At 42.5% G+C, this 21,383-nt stretch overlaps 1 protein-coding gene across 1 annotated transcript in view; it reads left to right on the top strand.

Moving 5' to 3' along the window:
- Positions 1-21,383, top strand: part of LARGE2 (LARGE xylosyl- and glucuronyltransferase 2) — a 78,097-nt gene that overhangs the window by 5,352 nt on the left and 51,362 nt on the right. The window lies entirely within an intron of this gene.

The raw sequence follows: 21,383 nt of genomic DNA, 5'->3' as shown, positions 1-21,383 counted from the left end.
CAACCCAACTGAAAAGGGTCACTGAAATTTTCTATCCACTGATTTCCTTCCTTCACTACATTTCCTAAAGAATGAAAAGGCTTCTTTATCTCTTGTTGGGTTTTTTTTTTAGGGGGGGGGTGTTCTGCCTGCATGTCTCAACCGCCCGTAATTACAGGGTAATTAGTCCAGAAAGACACACACCACACGATAGAAGGAAAACCCAAAAGTCTTTATCAACAGAAAAACAGAAACAGCTCCCTTTTTAAATGTCAAAGGGATTTTCTGGTACACACAAGGCACAGGTTAAATGCAATCCAAATGCTCACCCAATAACTGGGAAATTGAGTCCAATTCTAAAGTCCAGAAAGCCCACACACAATCTTGAACAGCAAAAAACCACGATCTTGACGAAACTATGAATCAGATAAACTGCCATGAGGCTAAAACAGCAGGCTGCTCTTTTATCTGTAGCACTAATTACAGCAGCCCCACCCTACCACAGGTGGCCTCATTTATCTCCTGTAATAATCCTTCAATTGTTGTCTCCTATGCATCACTCTACGCATGGGTGGATGTGTCATACATTCTTGTTCAGAATCCAGGGAGGATAAGGATGATTGATCTCCTCCTGGGCTGTCTGCCAAACTCCCCTCTTCCAAGTCACCCCCACCTTCTTCTTCTCCGAGGAAACTTCACTCCCTGACTCTGTCGGCAATAAAACAGACCTATGACATGTTGATGTTTCCCCTGCATCCTCCTCCACATTCCTTGGGGCAGGAGCTGGGCCAGAGCCAACAAGGGGGAGGGAGTCTTATGCACCCTCATTCTCTATTTCTTCACCCAACAGACTGTTGGGATAAGAAATGGCTGCTTTTGCAAGAAATCAAAGTAAAGAACTGTCTGTTAAATTTAACCACACCTTCTATGTTTCCTAGCCAGCTGGGAATTCCAAGAGGATACCATTTATGGAAGGCTGCAGTTTCACCTACCGTATTTAATAAACATCCATCCTGGATTTATCAGCAATTATATTCTCAAGCATCATTTTTTTTATCCACCTCTTTGATGGCAACTTAGAAACTTAAGCCTACCTTGAGTTTAAAATATTATTTGGCAATAGATTAAAGAACTAGGACCTGGCTTGATTTGCTTTTAGTTTGTGACTATCTGGGAAATAACCCAGTGGCGCCTGCAGTACAGAACAGGGAAGCAAAGAAAGGGTATCTTATCAGTAGTAAATTAGTAAATGAAGAGGACTGTCAAATTGCTATGTATATCCCTGAAGTGTAGCCCTTCCTTCTGTTGGCCATGTGCCCCACAAGTACTGGTTACAGAAGCTTTCAATCATTTCAGGAATTGTGTAAATCAATGGTAATGCACAAGAGATGACATTTCCAAGCCCAGGATGACTCTGCAGCTCCAGGTGAAGGCTCTTTCCATTAATGCAAGTTGTTTTGTTGTCAGCAACTCTGTAACACAGCTGCAGTTTATCCTGCTGAATAGGACTGCCGTGAGCAATTTACTAGAAAGCTGGGCCTGAGGGTTACATTCTTTTTGTTAATATCTGTGGGGTTGCAGCTAATGTGATAGTAAACATCTACCCTTGTCTGTTTATAATGGGCCGATGCTGATAATTCAGAAAGAAGATTTACGGGAAATATTAAATCTTTACCTTGGAGAGACTGTAGATGTAGATATTACCGATGGTGAATTCTTCCTCCTATTTGTAGGCTGTAGGATTGTCTTGTAATGGTGAATTAGCAGACTGCTACAGGGTGGACGGTTTTTAATCTTACCAATACCTGACATTAAACATTTAGGAACGTAAAGGTCTTTTTCCAAGAACTGACAACTAAAAGAAAGGTCAAACATACCTTTCTCATCCAAATGCCAGACGTCTATGCCAGCAGTTTAAAGCAAGAACAGCCTAAATGCATGATGAAAGAAAAGTTTTTATTTGTACTCCTCCCACCTCTGCCTTCTACTGGCCATGCATTAGGTTCCCTGATTTTCCCCCATCCGTGAGTGATTTCTGCCACTGCTTTGCCACCAATCAACCAAACTGGGTCCAGAAATGCATAAGCCCAATGGGGGATCCCAAAATATGGGAGCAAGGTCTGTGCACCAAATTATATTGTTCAGGTGGTGGTGTAGTTCTCTTGTTAGACTACAAGCATTTTATTAATGGTTTGTTCATTGACTATTCAAAATTACAGCCATGCTAAATGATTGCTGCACGCTGATTCCCACAAATCAAAATCTAGGCACTTCAACTCTCACCCATCTGCCTATGGTTTCATATATTGAAACTGGAAACTGCAGTTTAATGTTTCCAAATGTAAAATAATGCACTTGGGGAAAAGGAATCCTCAATCTGAGTATTGTATTGGCAGTTCTATGTTAGCAAAAACTTCAGAAGAAAAGGATTTAGGGGTAGTGATTGGTGAACAGTACAGTCAGGTGGTAGGGAAAGCAAGTATTTATTTATTTATTTATTTATTACTTAGATTTGTATGCCGCCCCTCTCCGAAGACTCGGGGCGGCTCACAACATGTAGAAACAAATCATAAGCAATCAGACAAATTTAAAATATTTAAATATTTAAAAAACCCATATACTAACAGTCATACACACAGACATACCATGCATAAATTAAACGTGCCCAGGGGGAGATGTTTCAGTTCCCCCATGCCTGACGGCAAAGGTGGGTTTTAAGGAGTTTACGGAAGGCAGGAAGAGTAGGGGCAGTTCTAATCTCCGGGGGGAGTTGGTTCCAGAGGGCCGGGGCCGCCACAGAGAAGGCTCTTCCCCTGGGGCCCGCCAACCGACATTGTTTACCGACAAGTAGGATGCTTGGCTGCATAGCTAGAGGTATAACAAGCAGGAAGAGGGAGATTGTGATCCCCTTATATAGAGTGCTGGTGAGACCACATTTGGAATACTGTGTTCAGTTCTGGAGACCTCACCTACAAAAAGATATTGAAAAAATTGAACGGGTCCAAAGACGGGCTACAAGAATGGTGGAAGGTCTTAAACATAAAACGTATCAGGAAAGACTTAATGAACTCAATCTGTATAGTCTGGAGGACAGAAGGAAAAGGGGGGACATGATCGAAACATTTAAATATGTCAAAGGGTTAAATAAGGTCCAGGAGGGAAGTGTTTTTAATTGGAAAGTGAACACAAGAACAAGGGGACACAATCTGAAGTTAGTTGGGGGAAAGATCAAAAGCAACATGAGAAAATGCTATTTTACTGAAAGAGTAGTACAAACTTCCAGCAGACTTGGTAGATAAATCCACAGTAACTGAATTTAAACATGCCTGGGATAAACATACTGTATATCCATCCTAAGATAAGATACAGAAAATAGAATAAGGGCAGACTACATGGACCATGAGGTCTTTTTCTGCCGTCAGTCTTCTATATTTCTATGTTTCTATGTTTTATACTGTTGTAAGCCGCATAGAGTCCGGAAGGAGTTGGGCGGGTTATAAATCAAATCAATCAGTCAATCAATCAAATCTTCCTACCTTCTATCTCTGCCCTTTCGGTTGCTCTGCACTCCATTGCCTCTGCAGGCCTTCCATCATTCATACCTGCTCCATTCCCTTAAAAAAAAAAAGAGTTTATTAATTTTCAGTCTCCTTTGCAAAAACAATAATACAATAATACCATAAATACAATAAGTGATTGTGCATTGTTACATCATTGCATCTTCTTTTTTTGAGTTACCTCACATTTTATATCTTTGGACATATTGTACTGATATTATATTATTACAATAGCTAAAATATTTTTCTATATGCATAATTACATGTTATGCTTCTATTTTAACTCTTTATTTTTATTTTGTTTTTCTATGCTCGATCCAATGATACCATCTATTCCATATTTCAAAATACTCTTGAGTCTTTCAGGCCTCACAAGGCAATTGTTAGCCTATCCATCTCAGCATATTCATAAATTTTGCTAATTATTGTGCTTTCTGGGAGGGTCCCGAATCTTTCCAAAATCGGGCAAAGGTGATCCTACCTGCTCCATTCCTTAACTGTTTAACTTACATTCTCCACTTGAACAAGAAGCAGCAGAGATTAGTGACTTTATATACCTTTTAAGATCCAAAATACCAAATTATTCTGAAAAAAGCATGTGAATTAAGAGATGGGTTTTGCTGTTGTGGCAATCTTCAAGCAAATGGAGCAATTATTTGCTCCATTTCCAAGGCTGATAGCTATCAATTTCAATTTAATAGATTGTGTGTCATCTTTTTTAATTCCAGCTGCTAAACAGAGATGGGATATTTAAGCCAGTTGCAATGTTTACCCCACAAACAAGCAAATGATTCAGATAATTTGTGAAACACAAAAATTCATTGTAAATTTTGCGCTGTGCTGCTGCAGGTTTTTGGAAATTACTGAATGGCCTAATGCTAGCTGGAATAATTGTTGAGTTTATTAACAAAAAATTTCTTAAATTTAATTAATCCTGCTTGAATAAAAGTTAGGAGCGTCTTCAAGTGAATGGATAAAGAATTAGACTAAAAATTAGATTCATGAATTACACAAGGAGATTTAAGAAAGTTTGACTACATATTTTAAATATTTTTCTTCACGTACATTTTCATTTATGTTAAAGAACAAAATGAATATTTTTAATAGCACTTTTCTACAATGATGCATTTGATAGAAGTATGAATTACAAATGTAAGTGTTTTACGGTAACTTTTGAGTTATTTAAAGTCACGTTGTGCATAACTTTTGAGTTACAATTGGATGATTTAAGTGATATAGCAAAATCAGTTGTCTTATTTGTCTGCTGCTATTACAGGAATGCTAGCCTGCTCCTGTCAGTGTTGAGTAACATTCAGTATGGGAAATATACTCTTATTTTCAATTACTTCCCTACTGTTTTTTTCATAAGCAATATCTGGAGCTGACTGGTTTCCCCATTGTATACAATTTACTGGACTACATGAAAGTGTTTGTTTGACTTGTATGCCGCCTCTCTCCCTTATTATCCCTCCTTTATGATAATAAAAATTCAAGCCAATTAAATTGTGTGAATGCTTTAGAAACACATTGAATATTCACATCCCTACTACCAGTAGCTGGGATTAGGGGACACTATCCGGCAAAGTAATGGAGCATTAGGTTGTGAAAATGTATTTGATTGATTGATTGATTGGATTTGATTGGATTTGTATGCTGCCCCTCTCTGAAGACTCTTTTAGAAAGTAAGTTGGATAGAAACATTGGAAAGGAGCTTGACTAAGAAACCACTTTCTCTGCCTAAATGGCTATTGGTATACGTAGAGATCTCCAAACTTGGCCACTTTAAGAGTTGTGGACTTCAACTCCCAGAATTCTCCAGCCAGCTTTGCCAAGTTTGGGGACCCTTGGACAGTATTCAGCATTTCTCTGCAGGAAGATTGTAGTCTTTATCTGAAATAAAAATGGGCATCCTTGACTTTGTAGTATCTTATTTTTTAAATTATTATTAACCTTTGGATTTTAGTAATCAAAGATACACTGCTCAAAAGAATAAAAGGAACACTTAAAAAAAGAATATAACTTCAAGTAAATCAAACTTCTGTGGAATCAAACTGTCCACTTAAGAAATAACACCGACTGACAATAATTTCACATGCTGTTGTGCAAATGGAATAGTTGTGCAAATGAAATATTCAATGAGAATATTTCATTAATTCAGATCTAGGATGTGTTATTTGAGTACTGTACTCCCTTTATTTTTTTTTTGAGCAGTATAGTTGCAATGAACTGATTTCATCCCCAAAGTAACACATTTTGGGAGGCTGTAAAATATCAAAAAAATCTTGGATTTGGTCATAAAACAGTGAGTGAAACAACTTCAGTTTTGTTTTGGGGAGGGAGGATCTTGACAACAAGATCCCCCACTTCCCAAAGAGCTTGGGGCTCCTCTTTCCCCTGATCTTGAATCTTGGGGAAGAGGAGCCTCTAACACCAGCCTTCCTAAATGTGTGCTTGCTTGCCTATCTATTGTAAAGGGCACAAAAGCCTTTCAGCTGCAAATTCCAGTAGCCAGATGTTTTCTGTTGTTGACTTCTTGGTTGCCTCCCTTGGGATAAAAGAATTGGGAGCTCAGTTTTGATCTGGGGGGGATTTGATATTTGCCGGATTTTTGAATGGGAAATTCTGGTTCTGCAGTTTTTCATTCTACTGCGAGTGAATAATGCCCTTTCTCTGAGCCCTTCCTTTAAAATTGCGGTTGCCTGTTTTCCTTAGGTGCCTCTTTTACGTCTCATTAGTACAGGACCTGGCATGTTTGCTGCAGGCATCCTGTTTTTCCCCCCCTTTCTTCTTTCTTTCTGTGAGCCTTGATGGGATTTGTCAAGATCTTTCCTTCTTTTTTTTCCTGTCTATTGAACTTTGAAACAAAAGGAATGGCAGGAAGAAAAGCGCCTAAGAGGAGGATTGATCCAGGAGAGAGAAAGTTGTTGAAGACATTTTGATCCCTTTATTATTTCGGAATTGAAGGAAAGAGAGGGAGGTTAAAACCAGCGCAATATCTTTAGATGCTGAGCTCCTTTAGTGACATGGTTTTAGCTTGGGTTGTAATGTTTGAGTAAGTCTGTGAAAATTGCTCTTGGTGCTGGCCTTCAAACAGAATTACTACCTAGAGGCACAAGATCATCCCGTTTATTCAGTTAGAATTGTTATTGACTGGAGCAAGAAATGCAGAATACAACTATTGTTGTTTATCCCCTGACAGTAAACACACTAAAGTTCAAGGTTCCCTAATGTATTTTGAGTTGTCACTGATTTTAGTATTTCATTTGAGTATGATGTGTGGTTGCCAGCACTTGGAATATCCTTCTCACTTATCAGCAAGTAACAGGTAAGCGTAGAATTCTGTTGGGTTTTTTTGTTCATTGTATGAAATACTTGCCAACAAGATCACTAGCAAAATCATAATTAGATAAGGGATTAAACAGTTGCCTAGTGTGCTCCCTTTTCCTTCTGGAGGACAGAAGGAAAAGGGGGGACATGATTGAAACATTTAAATATGTTAAAGGGTTAAATAAGGTTCAGGAGGGAAGTGTTTTTAATAGGAAAGTGAACACAAGAACAAGGGGACACAATCTGAAGTTAGTTGGGGGAAAGATCAAAAGCAACATGAGAAAATATTATTTTACTGAAAGAGTAGTAGATCCTTGGAACAAACTTCCAGCAGACGTGGTAGATAAATCCACAGTAACTGAATTTAAACATGCCTGGGATAAATATATATCCATCCTAAGATAAAATACAGAAAATAGTATAAGGGCAGACTAGATGGACCATGAGGTCTTTTTCTGCCGTCAGACTTCTATGTTTCTATGTTTCTAACCTTTCAATCTGGAAGCCTCACCTGAATTGCCCCCCAAATGCCAGAGGATTGCCAGAATACAGCATGGTGATTCAGATTTTGCTTATATCAGAATACAAAGCAAGTTCTTCACTAGGAAGTGTGGTTATATCTCTATGTCTGTCTGTCTGTCTGTCTGTCTGTCTGTCTGTCTGTCTGTCTGTCTGTCTGTCTATCAGTACTGTATACCAGGGAAATTCAGCAACAACACACACACAAAAAAAAAACATGTATAAAACTCTTCCCTGGTAAAAGCTGATACAGGAGGAGAGCCTGGCTTAGAGGTTAAGGCTACTGCCTTGTAGACAGGCCGCCCAGGTTCAAATTAAAGAACTATAAGGGTAAGGGTATGGCTAGCTGATGAGAGCTAAATAGCTTGAAATAGATCTATACTAGTCTCCACTTTCATTATCAGCAAAAATATATTACACACACATACTTCCCCCCCCCCCAATATTTTTCAATGCCTTAATTTATAGACAGGGGCTTTCTTAATCATATATTGCAATTTTTTGTCTGACCTAGTGGCTCACAATTTTGTATGCATGTGTGGTTGAGGTGGCTGGGCTATGAGGAAAGTGCCATGTTTTAGATATGAAGAATCTAGTTCAATAAAATACTAATTGTTTTTTTAATTTTCAAATTTGTTACAAACATACATACATACATACAAACATGGATAGAGAGAGGGAGAGTTACAAACACAATATCTCTGAAACATCTGACATTCTTACTATGGAAAAAAAATGGAGAACAAGTTGGGCAGTGCAAATTGTTTTACTTGCCTATCTTCATAGAGATTTCCCTATTTTTAGCATGTTGCTTCTCTTTAGACCGAAGAGGAGACTTGTGAATTGCTAGGATACTACAGGGCCAGAAATAACTCTTCCTAGCGAGGATCTGTGGTGTATGGGTGGCATTCACCACATGGTGCATTTGTGCCATTACACATGGAAAGAAACACCAACTGTGCCTGTTATCTGCCTTTGCCCGGGCATCAGGTTATCAGCACAATCTCTTGACAGCTTGCAACACTGCATTCCAAGGAGACGTCTCTATATTATTTCCTAAAGAGCCAGCAGCCCCAGGTTTGGGCTATTTAAACAATTGTCCTGTGGTGCCTTTTAAAGATCACTTCCCCAAACAAAATTCCCACCCTGGGCAGCATTTTGGAATGTTGCTGCTTGTATGTTTGTGTAATTGGATATTGGCTTCTGTGAGTTTTTTTCATTTTTTAAAAAGTGAGCTATTTAAGGTCATCTTCCTGAAGAGTATAAGGTTTGTTTGTTTGTTTTTCCCTGAAGGCAGAAGGAATGATTAAGGGGTAAATGAACTGGGTATAGTGGAAGACTCAAGCTATCCATGTGCAGGAGAGATCCTTGAAAGAGTGTGACATCAACAGAGCCTCAAGCAATATCAGATAACTCTGCAAAAGCCCTGATCTGTGTCTTTGCCAGTTTACCCATTAACCCAGAATAATGGGGGAAACCATGCCTGCCAAGTGTATCATGCAGAACAATTATTTGCATAGAGGCCATCCTTATGGGAATAGATGCCAAGAAATGCCAGGGCTTGAGCAGAGCTAAAAGTTACATGGTACAGCTACATACATCTCCTTTTCTTATTTTTGTTGAACCATTGTCACAAATTATATGTCTCACGTAATAACTTACAGTGATTTGCTTAACAACTGCAGTGGAAATGTTATCTTTCATAATCATGTACACATTTCACTTTACAACATTTGTGGCATTTAGTGACCAAGTTGCCAGTCCTGATTGTGGTTTAGTAAATGAGGACTATCGGTGGAGTATTAGACTTTATGTGCAGTCAGGCGGTAGGGAAAGCAAGTAGGGTGCTTGGCTGCATAGCTAGAGGTATAACAAGCAGGAAGAGGGAGATTATGATCCCGCTATATAGAGTGCTGGTGAGACCACATTTGGAATACTGTGTTCAGTTCTGGAGACTTCACCTACAAAAAGATATTGACAAAATTGAACGGGCCCAAAGACGGGCTACAAGAATAGTGGAAGGTCTTAAGCATAAAATGTATCAGGAAAGACTTAATGAACTCAATCTGTATAGTCTGGAGGGCAGAAGGAAAAGGGGGGACATGATCGAAACATTTAAATATGTCAAAGGGTTAAATAAGGTCCAGGAGGGAAGTGTTTTTAATTGGAAAGTGAACACAAGAACAAGGGGACACAATCTGAAGTTAGTTGGGGGAAAGATCAAAAGCAACATGAGAAAATGTTATTTTACTGAAAGAGTAGTAGATCCTTGGAACAAACTTCCAGCAGACATGGTTGGTAAATCCACAGTAACTGAATTTAAACATGCCTGGGATAAACATATATCCATCCTAAGATAAAATACAGAAAATACCGTAGTATAAGGGCAGACTAGATGGACCATGAGGTCTTTTTCTGCCGTCAGTCTTCTACGTTTCTATGTTTTTTAGGTCTGAGTTTATGTTACATGTTCTCAGCAAATTTGTGTGTGTCTACGCCTCCCTCCCATTGAAATTTTTTTATTTTGCATTTAAAATATAATTTACATGAGAAGGCTGGGTCCTCCTCGGAGTGGAAATGAAGGAGGTCTCGGGACCTGATCACTAAAAAATTGAAGCTTTTGCTGTGTTGAGTCTGGGTGAGAATAAAAGAACTGTCAAGTCATTGCACAGGGGGATAATGCCACTCTGAATTTTTTGTCTTGTCTTGTCATCTCTCTGAATAACTGCTTTTTCATTTAAAGAAAAGTGGAACAGCTAGATGCTATATTCTCTATGGGTTTTATTAGTTTAATCCTCCAAGTTAAGCTTGACACCTAGACACTTTCTGAATATGTCCATGTAATTTTTGGCAATGATAAGGAAGTGCTCTCCTTCCCTCCCTCCCTCGTGTTTTTTTCAGTTTTCTGATTTAGCATATACATAGTTCTGAGGTTTCCTCTTAGTCTCCCATGTGAAACAATGTATTAGGCACATAAAAACTCCCTTAGGCTCAAATTTAGAGGGGGGGGGGAGAGAAACAATAAGCAAGGGAAGTTGAACTAATGGATTGTTGTTGTGATTGTAATGTAATTATTGTTGTGAGCCACTCCGAATCTCCGGAGAGGGGCGGCATACAAATCTAATAAATTATTCTTATTTATTTATTTATTTATCTATTTATCTATCTATCTATCTATCTATCTATCTATCTATCTATTTATGTATTTGATTTTTATGCTGCCATTGTTAAGCAGACATACCTACAAACATAAATTATATAGGCCTGGGAGAGATATCTCAGTTCCTCCATGCCTGACGACAAAGGTGGGTTTTAAGGAGTTTGCGAAAGGCAAGGAGGGTAGGGGCAGTTCTAATCTCTGGGGGGAGCTGGTTCCAGAGAGTCGGGGCCGCCACAGAGAAGGCTCTTCCCCTGGGGCCCGCCAACTGACATTGTTTAGTTGATGGGACGCGGAGAAGGCCCACTCTGTGGGACCTAATCGGTCGCTGGGATTCGTGCAGCAGAAGGCGGTCTCGGAGATATTCTGGTCCGATGGCATGAAGGGCTTATTTTTATTCTTATTATAAGAGAGCCTCAGTGGTGCAGTGGTTCAGAATTCCTCAGCCAGGAATTCTGGGAGTTGAAGTCCACAAGTCTTAAAGTTGCCAACATTGGAGAGCTCTGCTATAGATGATCCCTTATCATAGGGCTGAAAGTTTGAAAGGAAGAATCTTGTAGATCATTATCATTTAAACTCTCCCGTGAAGGAAATCTAGAACTAAACATCTCCAGCCAACAGCTATCCTTGTTCTGGAAGACTTCTAGTTCCTCAATGAGAATACGTTTTATGTTAAGCCAACAGAGGACAAGTACTTTATTTGTCAAATCTAATTCTACAAATAAAAGTAAAGTCTTCCTAAAGACAAGTACATTTTCTGAAAGTGCTTTTTTTGCCCCTGTCATCCTCCTGGATTTTTCTTTTAAAAAATTCCCAGACTTGTTTACAGCTGTGATATTTCCAGAAGGTTCTCCCGCCCCCTGCCCCTCAAAATCCTGGTATTAACCAGATGAGCCTGCTTTGAGGTTGGTTAGGTGCCTTGGTTGTTGAGTATTATTGGCTTAATTTGACAAAGAATCAGAATGTTTTAAGGAAGTGAATATCTCAGATAGCACTGTTCTGAGTATATGAACAGACCAGAAAGCAATGTAATAGTTAAGGACAAACAGAAGATAGAATTTTTAAAAACTGTCGGAAAGCTACATATTTTATTTGGCCAGCGATTGTCAGAAGAATGCGTAACCACGATGGCGAACCTATGGCATGGGTGCCACAAGTGGCACGCGAAGCCATATCGGTGAGCACACGAGCTCAGGTCTGGCACGCATGTGCATGCTGGCCAGCTGATTTTTGGACTTTCTGGGCCCACAGGGGGTCTGGAAACAGGCTGTTTCCAGCCACTAGAGTTTTATTTGCTGACTTCTACTTGGACTGGAAGGCCCACTTTTTTTTTTTGCTCTCCCCAGGTTTCAAGGCCTTTCTAGGAGCCTGGGGAGGGTGAAAATGGCCTTCCCCACCCCATGGAAGCCCTCCGAAGACCAGAAATGGCCTGTTTCCCAAATTGAAATGGGCCATTTTTGGCCTCCGGAGGGCCTCTAGGGGGGAGGGGGGTTGAGGAAGACTGTTTTCGCTCTCCTCAGGCTCCTAGAAAGGTTCTGAAGTCTGAGGAGAGCAAAAAACAGGTGTGTCATCGCATGCCGGGAGCAGTGTGTGTGTGTGTTATGCGAGCATGTGTGGGGAGGGCGCATGGAATTATGGGTGTGGGCACACACACGTGCAAACTCAGCCCTCCAGGCTCCCCACCCCTTTTGGCACATGGACCAAAAAAGATTCGCCATCACTGATAAAGTACATAGTATAAGAAGGTGTCAGCTTTAGGGAGACAAGATAGAATGAACTGATTCACATCCTTCTCATGGTAAACTGGTTAACAAAGAATACCCTTAGTAGGAGACCTCCAATCATATTGCTACCAATATTTGTCCAAAGCAAGCAAGGAACTGCCGAGGAACATTGCTCAAAGCCTGGAAAGATGGAGGGAAAGATTAAGTCTCCTTGCAAGGAAGGAGAAATATTTTTTTCTTATGACCAATTGAAAATACAGGATGGGGGAAACATAGGCCTCCTTTATCTGGGCTGTTCGTTTTCTACCTCCAGGTCCAGATCATGCCGTTTTCTGTTCTATCTGAAGCATCAGGAAATAAAAAATCCTGAAGGGGAAAACAAAATAGCATAAATAGCCCATGATGAAAATATAACTGGCCTTCACAGATCTTTAAAGGAAAAAAAAAAGCTGAAGTAAGATCATAAATACACACTTCTGATTTATTTATTTATTTAGCCTATGACATAAAGTACATGGTTAACAGTAGTAAAATATATATATTGGTGGCGGGATAGAAATATGAATCCCAGCGACTGGTTAGGTCCCACAGAGTGGGCCTTCTTCAGGTCCCGTCAACAAAACAATGTTGCTTGGCGGGGCCCAGGGGAAAAGCCTTCTCTGTGGTGGCCCCGACCCTCTGGAATCAACTCCCCCCAGAGATTAGAATTGCCCCCACCCTCCTTGCCTTTCGTAAGCTCCTTAAAACCCACCTCTGTCATCAGGCATGGGGGAATTGAGACATTCTTTCCCCCTAAGCCTTTATAATTTATGCATGGTATGTTTGTTGTATGGATGTTTAGTTTTATAATAAGGGTATTTTAGTTGTTTTTAGTATTGGATTTTTAGTATTGATATTTTTTATTACTGTTGTTAGCCGCCCCGAGTCTACGGAGAGGGGCGGCATACAAATCCAATTAATAATAATAATAATAATAATAATAATAATAATAATAATAATAATAATAATAATAATAATATAGTCAGTTTTGTAAGGCAGAGGTCCCCAACCTTTTTTGCACCAGGGACCGGCTTTAAGCTAGACCAGTTTTCCATGGCCCGGTGGTGGTGGTGGTGGGGACTTTGGTCATATGGGGGTGGGGTTATGGAGGGGTGGAGCCAGGGCCGCCATCAGGAATTTTGGGGCCCCATACAGCCTAAGTGTCTGGGGCCCCCCCTCCCCACCATTTTAAAACTACTTTATTTTGCGACATACCAATTATGTATGAAATTTACCTTCTTTGGGGAGGGGTGAAAGGGGAGAGTAAGAGAGGAAGGAGTGAAAGAAGGGAATGAGGGAGGAAAGAAGGGAGGAAGGAAAAGGAAAGCAAGAAATGGAGGGAGGAAAGGAAGGAAAGAAAGAAAGAAAGAAAGAAAGAAAGGGGGAAGGGACAGGAACAGAGGAAGGAAGCAAGGAAACTTATGAAAGGGGAGAGTAAGAGAGGAAAGACTGAAGGAAGGGAAGGAGGGAAGAAGGTAGGAAGGAGAAAGAAAAGAAGAAATAGAGGAAGGGAAGGTAAAAGAGAGAAAGAAAAAGAGCAAGAAAGAAAGAAAGCAAGAAAGAAAGAGAATGAAAGAGAAATAAAAATAGAGAGGGGGAATGAAAGAAATGGAAGGAGAGAAAGCAAGAGAAAGAAAGAAAGCAAGAGAGAAAAAAAGAATGAAAGAGCAAGAGAGCAAGACAGCAAAAGAAAGAGAGAAAGAAAGAAAGAAAGAAAGGCAACTTCAAAGAAAGGCTCACTGAGCATCTCTCACTCTCTTTCTATCCCTCTTTCTTTCTCTCTCTTCCTTTCTATCTCTCCTCTTCCTTTATCTCCTCTCTCTCTCTCCCTCTCTCTTTCTCTCCCCCTCTCTCCCTCTCTCCCTCTCTTGCTATCTCTCCCCCCTCTCCCTCTCTCTTTCTCTCTCTCCCTCTCTCTCTTTCTCTCTCGCTCCCCCTCTCTCCCTCTCTCTTTCTCCCTCTCCCTCTCTTTCTCTCTCTCTCTCCCCTCTCTCCCTCTCTCTCTCTCTCCCTCTCTTGCTATCTCTTTCTCTCCCCCCTCTCTCCCTATCTCTTTCTCTCTCTCCCTCTCTTGCTATCTCTTTCTCTCTCTTTCTCCCCCCTCTCTCCCTCTCTCTTTCTCCCTCTCCCTCCACTCACCCATCCCGGGGGTCTTTTTCGGACTTCCCAATCCAAGTCACGCAGCCTTGCGGAGCTCCTGGTGGTCTCTCATCCCCGAATCAGCCAGGTAAACACGGCCCCCTCTTCCCTGGCCCGAAACCAGCGTGAAGATTGGGGGAATTTCTGCGCAACCCCGGCCACTTTCGGGGTTAAATTCCTCTCCCCACCCTCTCCGCACCTCCGAAGGGAGCAGGGCAGCGTTGCTGGGCTGGCCAATTCTGGGCAGGGGGCGAATTCCTCCCGGGGGGGTGGAGGTGTGGATGTGTGCGTGCGCCCGGAAGGCATCCGAACTTTGCCCGACGGAGCTCTGCAAACACGAGGCAGGGAGGGAGGGAGGCCGTTGCCCGGCCAGCGGGCACCAAACAGGGCAGGGCTCCATGGGAGGGGAGGGGGCACCTCGCGGCTGGGGGCTGCCTGGCTTTGTGATTTTGGCTGGGGGGGGGAGTTAGGAAGGTCCTACTTCTCCCCCCCCCTAGCCAAAAATTCAAAGCCTATCTGCTGGATACGGGCGATGAGTGGGACAGAGCGGCGCGGAAGCCTCTTGCAGCAGCTGCCACAGCCACCGGCTTCGGCGCCGCTCGTCCCGCTCATCGCCCGTATCCAGCAGATAGGCTTTGAGTTTTTGGCTGGGGGGGGAGAAGTAGGACCTTCCTAACTCCCCCCCAGCCAAAATCACAAAGCCAGGCAGCCCCCAGCCGCCAAAGGAGCCTCCTGATTCTCCCCGCCCTGCCCGACGCCCCACCCTGTCCTGCATAATGTCCTCTGCCGGGAGGGCAGCGGCGCCGTGGACCGGCTGGAAAACCCCAACGGCCCGGTCCCGGTCCGCGGACCGGCGGTTGGGGACCTCTGTTGTAAGGTATGAGGAAATCAAGTTGTATGTACGTTATCGGTTACATTTTGAAATATGTGGGTTCATGCAAATGGAGTAAGTGTTCTATAAATTAATATCTGGGCCATTTGTCCAATTAAATGCCGTATTTGTTAGTTGGAGAAAATCTGCTTTTCCTCCTGTATAAGCTTTCAAGTGGCAATAGTCGCTACATAATCCATTGTCTACCTAGGAGTACCACAGTCATGTTCAGGAAGGGATACTCTTTCCATGTAAACAGAAAGTCTTGATAGATATTTATATTTATATTTTTATTAATATTGATTGTTTCTTCATTGCTTATGTGACCCCTATGACAATCATTAAGTGTTGTACCATATGATTCTTGACAAATCTATATTTTCTTTCATGTACACTGAGAGCATATGCACCAAGACAAATTCCTTATGTGTCCAATCACATTTGGCCAATAAAGAATGCTATAACATACAAGGCGCAAATCTTACTCGGGGTTTTCTACCATTGGCAGATGGCTTCATAACCTTCTAATTTCTGTGTCGGGTCACACACATATTTTCTGAAATCTGGACATAAAAATATTTCAGTGGGATTTTATAGAATTGTATCACTGCAAAGTAGAGCTAAATGATTTCCGTGCAGAACAAAACTGATAATGAAAGAAAAAGTTCTATTGTGTGGTGTTATCTGTCTTTTTAGTCCTCTGTCCGCACTCCCCCCACCCCCGGAGGATCTAAATACAGTGGTACCTCTACTTAAGAACGCCTCTACTTAAGAACTTTTCTAGATAAGAACTGGGCGTTCAAGATTTTTTTGCCTCTTCTTCAGAACCATTTTCTACTTAAGAACCCGAGCCCGGAAAAATTTCCCAGGAAATTTGAGAGCGGCACAAAGGCCCGGCCAGTTTCCTGCCATTCCCACCATCTTCCTTCGGCAGCGACTGTCCTCCTCCTCTTCTTCTTCTTCCTCCTCCTCCTCTCACCCAAATTCCAAGCTTTTATTTCTTACCTAATGAGTTTGCACACATTATTTGCTTTTACATTGATTCCTATGGGAAAAATTGCTTCTACTTACAAACTTTTCTGCTTAAGAATCTGGTCAGGGAATGAATTAAGTTCTTAAGTAGAGGTACCACCGTAATTAGGTAGGTGGGCAATTGGCTTGTAATGATACACAGCTTTTGCTAGATTAAATATTTCCATAGGGTTGGGTCAGTTGTTTGGAACAAATGGTGAGATGCTTTCCATCCTCTTTTCTATAAACAGTTCTGCTGCCTGTTGCATCTTACTATTGGTGTGATAGCGTTGTTTGCTGCACAGCAGTTGGGGATGCAACTTCTCTGGCCTCCTGTTACTTTTCATCTGCCAAAGATGATCCCAAACCTTTGTTTCTTTTTAAAGTAGAATTTTATCTCTTTAATATTAAAAAAAAGCAAGAACAACAAATGAAAATGAGCAATAATAGTCAAGCAATACCAAATATCATAAAACAGGAGTACCAAGAAATTGTGCCTTCTTGATCAATAACCGACAAACCACAAACATTTTAGATGAATGGACTAATTTTGATAGTTAGGGGACATAAAATAAAAGATTGGCCTTCGTACATGGTAAGGGGTTTCAGGTGAGCAAGAAATGACTAGCTCAGTGATAGTGAACTTTTTTTTCTTTGGGTGCTGAAAGATCATATGTGCGCGCATGCATGAATGCCCACACCCATAATTCAATGCCTAGAGAGGGCAAAAACAGCTTTCCCCGCTCCCTGGAGGCCCTCTAGAGGCCGGAAACAGCCTGTTTCCCAACTTCTGATGGGCCCAGTAGGCTTGTGTTTCACCCTCCCCAGGTTCCAAAGGCTTCCCTGGAGCGGGGGTGGGTGGGAGGTATAAAGGCCCTCTTCCCTGCCCCCTGGAGGCTCTCTGGGACCCAAAAAAGCCCTCCCAGAGCCTCTGTGCAAGCCAGAAATCAGATGGCCGGTACACACATGCCCGTTGGAGCTGAACTAGGGCAACAGCTTGTGTGCCAGCAGATATGGCTCCGCGTGCCACCTGTGGCGCCCGTGCCACAGATTCGCCGTCCTTGAACTAGCTGTTTACAAATTAAAATAAAAGTAGCAATTTCAAATTAAAACAAAAAGGGATAGTGAAGAGCTGTGAAATGATTTTTCAGATTGAGGAAATTAGTATGTCACTCTGTAAACCACTTAGGGATATGTAAAACGATATGTAAGTCTAGGTGCTATATCAACTTAACATAAATTAATGTAACATCAACTTGGTAAAAAGGCAGAACACCCTCCCTCTCTCTATCCATCTCTCTCTTCCTGTGGTTTTAGCTGGCAGTGATTAACTAAGAAAGTAATGGGAAGGGTAGTAGATTTCTTAATGAAATAACTGGTCAAATAGAGGACAGCTATTTGGGAAAAAGTAAATTGCACATATTGTGGTACTTAGGAATAGAAAGATGCCAACATTCCAGTGTCTTCATTCATGTACTTCAAATGCTGTTACTTAAAAATAATATTTGCTAGAAAAAAAATTGCAAAAAATGGTTGAACAAGATACCATTGGCAACCTAGGACCCTCCCACAGGTGGAAATGTTTTGAGCTCAGGACAGGTCAATATATGGGGACATAATAGAGGAGAATAACATTATGCAGAAGTGGAAATATAAGTAGGCCTCTCTTGTTCAGTTAAGTGTGTCTGTGTGTGTTGTCTTTAAGTGAAATTTTACTTTTGGCAACTATAAAGACAGTTGTATATTTTGCTGCAATGGAATTTGAGGAAGATTCCAAATAGATAAAACGATGTACACATTTTGGCAGATATTACAGCCACTAACGCAAGGTCCTCAGGCCAGAATACCTGCGGGACCGCCTCCTGCCGCATGAATCCCAGTGACCAGTTAGGTCCCACAGAGTCAGCCTTCTCCAGGTCCCGTCAACTAGGCAAAGTCGCTTGGAGGGACCTAGGGGAAGAGCCTTCTCTGTGAGGACTCCAGCCCTCTGGAATCAGCTGCCCCCAGAGATTCATACTGCCCCCACCCTCATCGCCTTGTGAAAAAGCTTAAAGGCCCATCTGTGCCGCCAGGCTTGGGGCCATTAGATCCTTCCCCCCCCCCCCCCCCGGCTGACAAATGTAGTATATTTTGCAGTGTGAATGGGAATGAATGATTTTAAATGTTAGTAGAGTTTTAAAGTTTGTTCTAGTGAAATTAACTGGATTTTTAGATTTGTACATTGTATATTGTTTGCTATGTTGTGAGCTGCCTCGAGTCCTCGGAGAGGGGCAGCATACAAATCCAAGGAAGTAAGGAAAGAAAGAAAAAAAGAAAACAGAAGGAAGGAAGGAAAGAAAGAAAAGATTTTAAAAGTGGGATTGAACCTATTCATGTAGAACAACATCCCAAGCCATGAACTATGAACTCCAGAAGCAGAAGGACACTGGATAGCAACTATTGAGAAGCCTGTGTAAAATTCTTATTTACAATACTGGTGGGAATCCATCGGTGGATTACTAAAGGCCCTTGGAGAGAGAGCCCCCTAATACCGCAAGGCTAATATATTTTTCAACTCCCTTCAGGCCCAAGTCCCCCCATTTAATCAAATACACCGGTTTGTCCCAAAAAAACCTTGCTTAAATAGATACCCTGCTTCAGAAGGCGGCTTTCTTAAAGCAATAACTGTAGAAAAGTCTCGCAGAGTTGTGCTGGGAAGCCACCCCACCCTTTATAGCCGTTAGAGAAGGAAGTGCAGAGGGAATTAGCTGTCACTCCCAAAGGATCTCTCCTAGTTTTGCAGTGGGGAGGAAAAATGTGGCTTCGGGGCAAGCTTTCTGCCTACCAAACGGTGTGCACAAGTCCAGACATGCCTGGCGGGGATGGAGGAATAAAGCAGGCTGGCCTGCACTTGCTCATGCACGGAAAGGTGCTCACATAGACTTGCCTCTCTTTAACACACTTCCCAATAATGTTGCCTGTGCCTTCCTTCCTTCGGGAATCCCTGGGAGCCTCCCTCTCCAGGGGCCTTGAGGAAGGACGCAGCTGCAGGTACAAGCAGCCTCCGCATAATTGGCATTCCAGCAGGCCCCTTGGCCTCCGCTAAGCCCTCCCTTTCAACCTAAGCCCCTCCTGATCAAGGGGGATGCTTCGGCCTCTTGCCTTTGCTTTCCTCCCTTTCTCCAGGCTTTAATCTCAATCTCACAGAAAGAACTCCCTGGGATTTGCAAACTACTAAACACTGCAGGGAATTGAGTCAATTTTTACAATCGCTCCCTGGGGAGTGGGGGGAAGTACACATGCATTCCCAAGTGGTGAAAACAAACCAATAGTCCGGGGGGGGGGGGGGATGTGCCCCTGAAGCTTTCAAAGACCCTCCTGTAGAAAGGGAAGATACCGCAGGATGGGCTCTGGGGATTCGCCCCCCCCTTCTTGTGTATTTGGGAGGATCCGCCTTAGGGACCCTAATGAAGACTGTACCAAATTGAGGGGGGACCTCTTGGCCTCTGGGAATTACGCAACCCCGCCCTTTTTTTCAGGGCCACCATTGGTCTTCTGAAAGTTTTCCAAGGCACCAGTAGGCCAGATAAGGAACAAAAATGGATGGAAGCTGACCAAAGAGAGATTCAACCTGGAAAGTAGGAATTTTCTGATGGTGAGAGCAATCAACCAGTGGAGGAGTTTGCCTTCGGAAGTTGGGGGAACTTCAACACTTATTTATTTATTATGTATTTATTGTTTGGATTTCTAGGCTCCCCTTCTCCGTAGACTCAGGGCACTTTACAAAACAAGAATAAATACAGATTAGAACATAGGAAAAAAACCTCAAACGTTAAAACTCATCTAAATCTAATCTAAAAACTTGAGACTTTCAAGAAGAGATTGGACTGCCAATAGTCAGAAATGGTGTAAGGACTGCTGCTTGGGGGGTTGGGGGGTTAGGATAGATGACCTACAAGGTTCCTTCCAACTCTAATCTTCAAGACCGCCTTCTACCACATACCTCCCAGCGAGCAGTTAGGTCCCACAGGGATGGTCTTTTTTGGGTCCCGTCAACTAAACAGTGTCAGAGCGGCGCAGAGCCTTCTCTGTGGTTGCCCCGACTCTCTGGAATCAGCTACCTCCTGAGATACGCACTGCCCCCACTTTATTGGCCTTCTGGAAAGCTGTAAAGACCTGGCTTTTTGGACAGGCTTGGGACCATTGACCTGGGGTGGGGGGAGGAGGTGGTCAGCCCATGAATGTATGGATAGCTGCAATTATTTTAAATCATACTGGGTTTTTTAAAATATTGATTCATATTTATTTTGCTCTGAGCTGCCCTGAGTCCTTAGGGCAGTGATGGCGAACCTATAGCATGGGTGCCACAGGTGGCACACAGAGCCATATCTGCTGGCATATGAGCTGTTACCCTAGCTCAGCTCCAATGTGCATGTGTGTGCTGGCCACCTGATTTTTGGCTCGCACAGAGGCTCTGGGAGGGCGTTTTTGACTTCAAAACAGGCTCCGGGGGGGATGGGGGAGGGCGTTTTTACCATCTCCCGGCTCCAGGGAAGCCTTTAGAGCCTGGGGAGGGCAAAACACGAGCATACTGGGGCCACCAGAAGTTGGGAAACAGGCCGCTTCTGGCCTCCAGAGGGCCTCCGAAGGTCAGGGAAAGCTGTTTTCGCCCTCCCCAGGCATTGAAATATGGGTGTGGGCACTCGCGCATGCATGATACTGCACGCCCACACTCTTTTGGCACTTGAGGAAACAAAGGTTCACCATCGCTGCCTTAGGGAGTTGGGCAAGCATAGAAATAAATTTATTTATTTGTTTAGTCAAGTACGACTTGATAGTATGCAAAGATATAATAAACATTTATATACATGATACCACTGAGAAACATTAGGACAGTGGATGGAAGGCACACTGGTGCGCTTATGCATGCCCCTTACTGACCTCTTAGGAATGGAGAGAGGTCAATAGTGGATAGTCTAAGGCAGGGGTAGGCAAAGCTGGCTCTTGTATGACTTGTGGACTTCAACTCCCAGAATTCCTGAGCTAGCATGGCTCAGGAATTCTGGGAGTTGAAGTCCACA

The sequence above is a fragment of the Erythrolamprus reginae genome, chromosome 1 (assembly GCF_031021105.1).
Source record: "Erythrolamprus reginae isolate rEryReg1 chromosome 1, rEryReg1.hap1, whole genome shotgun sequence".
In the NCBI taxonomy this organism is placed as follows: domain Eukaryota; kingdom Metazoa; phylum Chordata; class Lepidosauria; order Squamata; family Dipsadidae; genus Erythrolamprus; species Erythrolamprus reginae.
The sequence above is the reverse complement of the archived record's forward strand: the minus strand, read 5'-3'. Positions and strand labels throughout refer to the sequence as shown.